This window comes from Lathyrus oleraceus, chromosome 4 (genome assembly GCF_024323335.1).
Source record: "Lathyrus oleraceus cultivar Zhongwan6 chromosome 4, CAAS_Psat_ZW6_1.0, whole genome shotgun sequence".
Taxonomy (NCBI): Eukaryota; Viridiplantae; Streptophyta; class Magnoliopsida; order Fabales; family Fabaceae; genus Lathyrus; species Lathyrus oleraceus.
The window spans coordinates 403,622,874-403,630,511 of NC_066582.1; the positions used below are offsets into that span (position 1 = coordinate 403,622,874).

General features: G+C 32.3%; 1 pseudogene; it reads left to right on the plus strand.

The window, feature by feature from the left end:
* The first annotated feature begins 2,022 nt into the window (after window positions 1-2,022).
* Window positions 2,023-3,914, plus strand: LOC127075694 (putative disease resistance RPP13-like protein 1; annotated as a pseudogene).
* Window positions 3,915-7,638: the final 3,724 nt, after the last annotated feature.

Below are 7,638 nucleotides of genomic sequence, written 5' to 3' on the forward strand. Positions count from 1 at the left end.
GAAACCATGTCTCTCAGCTACACCGATGAGTTCTAAGATAAATGCGCGTGCGCGCACACACATGAGCATATTATATGCGCCAAACTTGTTACATATAGATCTGATTCTAGGACTTTGATGAGATTTTGTAAAAGTATTTTTCAATCTATCATTGAAAATGCCAAAGTTTGTGCCAATGTCGCTTGATTTGATCTTCTTTTTGAAAAAGAATGACAGTCCATCTTAATATATTAGATCCTCATAAAAAATGGATTTCAGACAATATGCAATACAACTTGATTATTACATATTAGTGTCATTGGTCTTGTCTTTTCAAATTGAAACTCTTTCAGTAACTATTTCAACCAATGAGCTCACATGTTATTAATGCTATGACCCCATATTCCGCCTCGCCATTGAATCTTGTAAGTACATTTTGTTTCTTATTTTTCCAAGATATCATGTTTCCTCCAACAAGTACACAATACTCAAAAGTGGATTGTCTATCAGTGGATGAGCCTGTTCAATCAGCATTTGCACAATCAATTATATGTCCTCTATCTTCTTAATTGATATCTTTTTTGGGAGCACCTTTGATGTGTTTTAGAATCCAGATTACAACATCCACGTGTTCTTGACAAGGAGAATTGAAGATTTGCCTTACCACATTGACGGATAATGTCAAAACGAGCGACAATGAGATAGGTCAATTTCTCAACTAATCTCCTATATCTTTCCGAATCAGATAAAGGCTATTTCTAATTAGATATAAAAGTATCAACTAACTTGGCATTCAATAGACTTGCTTCTTCAAGAATATCCATAGCATATTTTCTATGTGAAATTAAAGGACCATCCTTAGACCGGCTTTAATGTCCAAAACTAACATGTTTTGCCAAGATTTTTAGTCTGAAGTTGATTAGAATGGCGTTGCTTCAACTAGAGTTTTTTCTGCTGATTACTATCATTATGACTTACGGCAATATCGTCTACATAAGCATTAAGTTGAATTCTCCTTTGGATTGACTGATGATAAAAACAAATAGATGAATTTATTACAAACCGTGTGTTGAATTTGCCAACCCAAAAACGAGGAGACTATTTAAGACCATAAAGGGACCTATATAGCCGACAAATCATGCGGCCTCTTCGATATCATGCAAAAAAAAACATTTTTAATGGCATGTTGATGGGGAGGATAGTGTCAGATGGCTGCAATGAGAGAAGTAATCTAACAAATGTCCTTTTGCCTACAAGTGAGAACTAACACTAATCCAATCCAATCCAAAATCTGATTATATCCCTTGGACACCAAGTGAGCTCAAGACAATCAATCTTACTATCAATACCACCCTTCACGGTATTAAGCCAATAAGTTCCTACGGAAAATTTCATGATAGAGGAACCTGTTCCCAAAAACTACTGCTTTAAAATGAAAAAGAAGGTAAATAAGTGTAATGCAAAGTAAAAAGGTGATGATAACTCAGTAATATAATGATGGGATATGTTATGAGTAGGACATATAAAATTATGAATAGCAATGAGAAGATTTACAGTCGGATGTGGTAAAGGTGGTGGTGGAGGAGAAAATCATGGGATGATCTCATATCAAGAACAAGTGTTAGGACATGTACAAGGATGTGGTAAAGGTGGTGGCGGAGGAGAAAATTATGGAATGATCTCAGATCAAGAACGAAAGTGTTAGGACATGTACAACAGAGGGTGGTTAAGTACGATGATATGTCTAAAGCGGTCGTGGAGTGGGAGGGTCCGTAAGAGGGGTATGAGGGACAACAATAATGGACTCAGGTGGAACAGACACGACACATGGAAGAAGGGTAATAGCAAGCAGGTAGGTACGACGAAAGGCAGAGGGACCACTTTGTGATTAGGCACACCTTCATAGAATCTTAAACTATCCATCATGTTAAATAAAAAAAAATAGAGCACCGATTAGATTGCTCTACTGCATTGAGTTAGCTTCACTTTGAATTTGTAATCCTTTCTTGGTTTTTGATTGATCTATCCCTTTCATTTCGTGTCATGGCGGTTGAATTTGTTGGTGGTGCCCTTCTTTCCGCTTTCCTTCAGGTCACATTCGAAAAACTTGCTTCTGCTGAAATTGGGGACTACTTTCCAAAAAGAAAACTCAATGAAAAGCTTCTAAAGAAACTCAACGTCACCTTTTGTCAATTAATGCTGTGGTAGATGATGCAGAACTGAAGAAAATCAGAAATGAACCCGTGAAAGCATGGCTTGGTGCTGTCAAAGATGCTGTGTTAGAAGCAGAGGATCTGTTGGAAGAAATTGACATTGAAGTCTACAAATGCAAGCTGAAAGCTGAACCTGAAGTTAACAAGGTATGGAATTTCTTCAATGCTTCTTCCCGTTCATTTGACAAACAAGTTGAATCAAAGATGGTAGAAGTCATAGATAACCTAGAATATCTTGCTAGTAAAAAAGATATACTAAATTTGCAAGCGGCTAGTAGTGATTTTGGTGTTAGATTTGGTAGCCAAGTGTCAGGAAAATTGCCATTAATGTCTTTGCCCGTTGATTCTGTTATTTACGGCAGAGATGCTTAAAAGGAGGTTGATTCTGTTATTTACGGCAGAGATGCTTAAAAGGAGGTTATCTATAAATGGCTGACATCAGATAGTGAGAATGATAACTGTCAATTCTCGCTTGTTTCTTTAGTTGCTATGGGTGGGATGGGAAAGACTACGCTTGCCCAACACTTATACAATGATCCAAGTATGGAGGAGAAATTTGATGTCAAAGTCTGGGTCTGTGTTTCACAAGAATTTGACGTTTTCAAGCTAACGAGAGCTATTCTCGAGGGTATCACTAAATCAACGGATGAAAGTAGACACTTAAGTATGGTTCAAGAAAGGTTGTTGAACAAATTGTCAGAGAGGAGATTTCTTCTTGTTTTGGATGATGTTTGGAACGAAAAACGTGACCAGTGGGAAGCTTTGCAGGCTCCTTTTAAATATGGAGCTCAGGGAAGCAAAGTTCTTGTCACTACACGCAGTAAGAGAGTTGTTTCAATCATGCGATCAAATAAAATGCTTCAGCTAGAGCAGTTACAAGAAGAACATTGTTGGAAGTTGTTTTCCAAACATGCATTCGAAGATGAAAATCCTCAAATGAATCCTGACTTTAAGGAGATCGGTATAAGGATCCTTAGAAAATGGCAAGGACTTCCTTTAGAATTGAAAACAATTGGAAGTCTCTTATACACAAAATCATCTTTGATAGAGTGGGAAAGTATATTGGAAAGCAAGATATGGGATTTACCAGAAGAGGAGAACAACATCATCCCCGCTTTAATGTTGAGCTATCATCACATTCCTTCTCATCTCAAAAGTTTGCTTATTGTGCCTTATTCCTTAAGAATTATGTGTTTGAAAAGGAGCATTTAGTTTTATTATGGATGGCTGAAAATTTTCTACAATGCCCTCAACAAAGTTTAAGCATGGAAGAAGTTGGTGAACAGTATTTCAATGATCTATTTTTGAGATAATTTTTTCAACCATCAAAGCGATATAAAACGCGTTTCACGATGCATGACCTTCTCAATGATTTGGCAAAATATGTATGCGGATATCTTCTTCTGATACCATTCCATTTGTATCCTTGCAAACTTTAAGTTTTGAGAATATGAAGAGATGGGAGGAGTGGGATTGTAAAACTGTGACGGGTGCTTTTTTTACCAGGTACCAACTCTGGACACATACATTATCTTTGAAATTCAGATTCAACATCTTTTGTACTTTTATATAATTCTCTTTACATTCATTCATACACTACAATCTTGTCTATTGAAGATGTTTCATTATAGTTAGCAAATAATAGTGGCACAAGTTACACGTTAATTGCTAAATTTTGACCTACTTAGAAATCATTGGAAGTTTCATAGATGTTTTGGGTGATTAGTATATCTCATGAACAGTTGCAGATTTTTATTTTTATAAGCATAGTATTTACTTGAATTTGTATTTTTTTTCTCACATAAGTTGTTTGAAAATCCCTTTCAAGTTTCTGGTTTCCATTTATACTATTTTTTTTCTCACATGATTTTTTATTATATATATATATATATATATATATATATATATAATTAGTTATTTTTATTAGTAATTTAAGTTTGGATCTTTACTAAGACCCATTAGGTCAGAAAACTCTATTTAAAGAGATTAGTACGGGTATATTCTTAATCATAATATATCAAAATTTTCAATTTTGATATGGTATCATGAGCTCTCGTTCGAGAGGGTTTCGCTTCCGCATAAAAAATCCTAACCACTTTTCATTGCGGCACTATTCACAGTACAATTTAAACTTTCGCACCGTGGGTACTATGCAGCGCACTGCGCGACAGTGTTCATCGCCACTTTTCAGAATTGTTTAGCGCATTGTTCCGGCCTTGTTCATCGAACTGTGTGTCTGGTACTGTTCATTGGTACTTTTCAACATTGTTTATCGCTATTGTTTTGACACTGTTTACGATACTTTTCAGCATTGTACATCGCTATTGTTTGCGGTACTACTCATCACCACTGCCTGAACAATCTCGCACTTGCTTCTGATTTTTTTTACTTGCATTTATTTCTAAATTTTTTCAATGGCTGACAATAAAGATGAAACAAATGCGTATAAATTTGAATAATTACCTATTATTCCTCAAGTTTACAAATTGAATGGAAAAAATTATATAAAGTGGTATCAAAATTACCTATTTTTATTTTCCATTTATATCAATATTACACTTTTTTCCATTTAATAAAATACTTGTATCAACAATATACTTTTTTTTCTTTTTATAAAAATATTTGTACAAAAACAATAAACTTTTTTTCCGTTTATAATTTTTTTTGAATAAAAAATAAATGTTTCCCATTTATAAAAATATTTGAATAAACAATACTCTTTTTTCCGTTTATAAAAATATTTGTACGAACAATACACTTTTTTTTCTATTTATAAAAACATTTGTATCATCAATACACTTTTGTCCATTTAAAAAATATTTATAATAAAATAATATATTTTTTCCCGTTTATAAAAATAATGGTATCACCAATAGACTTTTTCTTATTTATAAAAATATTTGTAAGAATAGTAAATTTTTTCCAGTTTATAAAACTAATTGTATCAACAATAGATTTTTTCTCATTTATAAAAAGATTTGTAAGTTATTCCATTTATAAAAATAAATGTATCAACAATAGATTTTTCCTGTTTATAAAAATATTTGTAACAACAATAAATTTTTTCTTGATTATAAAAAAATTGTATTACAATAGACTTTTTCCAGTTTATAAAAATAATTGTATAAACAATATATTTTTTTCCGTTTACCAAGATATTTGTAACTTATTCCCGTTTATAAAAATAATTGTTTGAACAATAGGTTTTTTTTCCTGTTTATGAAAATATTTATAACATACAATACACTTTTTCCCATTTATAAATATAATTGTATCAACGATAAATCTTTTCTTGTTTAAAAAAATATTTGTAACTTATTCCCGTTTATAAAAATATTGTATCAACAATAGACTTTTTTCTGTTTATAAAAATATTTGGTAACAACAATAAGTTTTTTTCCATATTTAAAAATAATTGTAGATAGACTTTTTACTGTTTATAAAAATATTTGTAAGTTATTCTCATTTATAAAAGTAATTGTATCAACAATATACTTTTTCCCGTTTATAAGAATATTCTTACCAACAATAAGTGGCGGAGCCAGATAAAAAAATTTAGGATGACCGCTAAAGTAAAATAAAGATTATAAATAAAATGTAAATAGTATTTTAAATAAAACATTAAAGTTAAAATAAATACAAAGTTAATTACTAAAAATTTAAATTACATGACTTAAAACTACCTTAAAGTAATGTTTTACGCGTTCCGAGTGACTTGAAATCGTCAATAATTGACTACGAACTAATGCTTGCACTAATCTCCCTTTCAATATATACTGTCATGCTATCTCCAAGAAACCCATCATCCATCTTGTTTCTCAACTTAGTCTTAATAATTTTCATTGCTGAAAAATACCTCTCAGTTGTGGCCGTAGAAACGGGAAGAGTCATGATAAGACGAAGTAGTCTATCAATCAAGAAGTAAGTTTCAGCCTGTCCAGATGCAACCAAATATGAACATAGTTCTTGAATAGTTGATAAATTATTCAAGTTTGATGCTTGACGAGCAACAAATAGAAAATGTTGGAGTTGAAATTGCAAATTATTCTTCTCTTGATCACTAAAATCCATAGGATAATATTTTTCAACTAAAGAACAAATAGTATCAATGCTAAAAGCTTTATATCCATCCTTAGGAGATAAAGAACAAGAAAGAGTTAACAAATCCATTGCCTGCTCACTGAATCTGCTATTCAACTCTTGTAACTGTTTGTCAATGGTAGTGAAAAAGATTTCAACTTTAAAGTAATGTTGAATTGTGACTTGATTCTCTTCAAGACGGGAGCGTCCAAATCTTGTTGTTGAATAAACATCATTAAGATCAGGAATCTCAATACCATGCTTTTCACAAAAAGATACCACTTTAGTAAACAATATATCCCAACCATTTTCTCTCAAACCTTGAATAAGATGTTTTGTTGAACGAACCAAGTTCATAGCATTAACTACATCTTGATTTTTTTGTAAGGCTCGACAAAGCATATCTGTTATTCCCATGATTTCTTTCATCAAGTGCAAAATAAATATAAAATCAAATGCCTTCAAGTAATTGTAACAACTATCTGCATCCCCACGTGTAGCATAACTCCCTCTATCTTTTGCAATTTTTTTAAAAACTAAACAAGTTGCTTCATACATGTTTATCAAGCTAGAAATTGAATCGTAATGTGATCCCCAACGAGTATCTCCATCTCGTTTCAATGTACCAACTTGATTTGCACCTTTACCAGTTACAATCTCATCAATCTCTAACAAATAAGAAATTTCTTCTAATTGGGCAGCTTGTAACTCATCATGACGCTTTGTAGAAGAACAAACAACATTCACAACAAAGATCAGCTTCTCAAAAAATTTATGAACAAGTTTGACTTCTCTTGATGATGTAACTAATGCAAGTTGCAATCGATGAGCAAAACAATGAACATAGTATACATAAGGACAATCCTTCATAAAGAGGGTTTGTAAACCATTCCATTCTCCTCTCATATTGCTAGCACCATCATACCCTTGGTCACGAATGTTAGAAACATCAAGGTTATGTCGAGAAAGTATATCACATATTGCTTCCTTAAGAGTTAAAGATGTGGTGTCTTTTGTAACACCCCGATAAAATAAGATAATTATTTAAATTGAGTTAATAATATATTTATTAATTTAATTAAATAATTGGAATTATTATTATTATTGGAATAATAATTATTGGAATATTATTGGGATTATTATTATTGGATTATTTTTATTGTTATTATGGGAATAAAAGTAGAAATCAGTAAAAAGGTTCCATTTGGTAAAAAGAGTTATTTTCACGTGAAAAGGGAAAAGAGGCAGAAAAGGGAAAAAAGGGCAAAGAGCCAGAGGACGAAGGTTGAAGGAAGGAAAAGCTTGGAGCTCAGAGATTGCCGGATTTACTCAGGCAAGGGGGGTTTATCATCGATTAATGGGTATT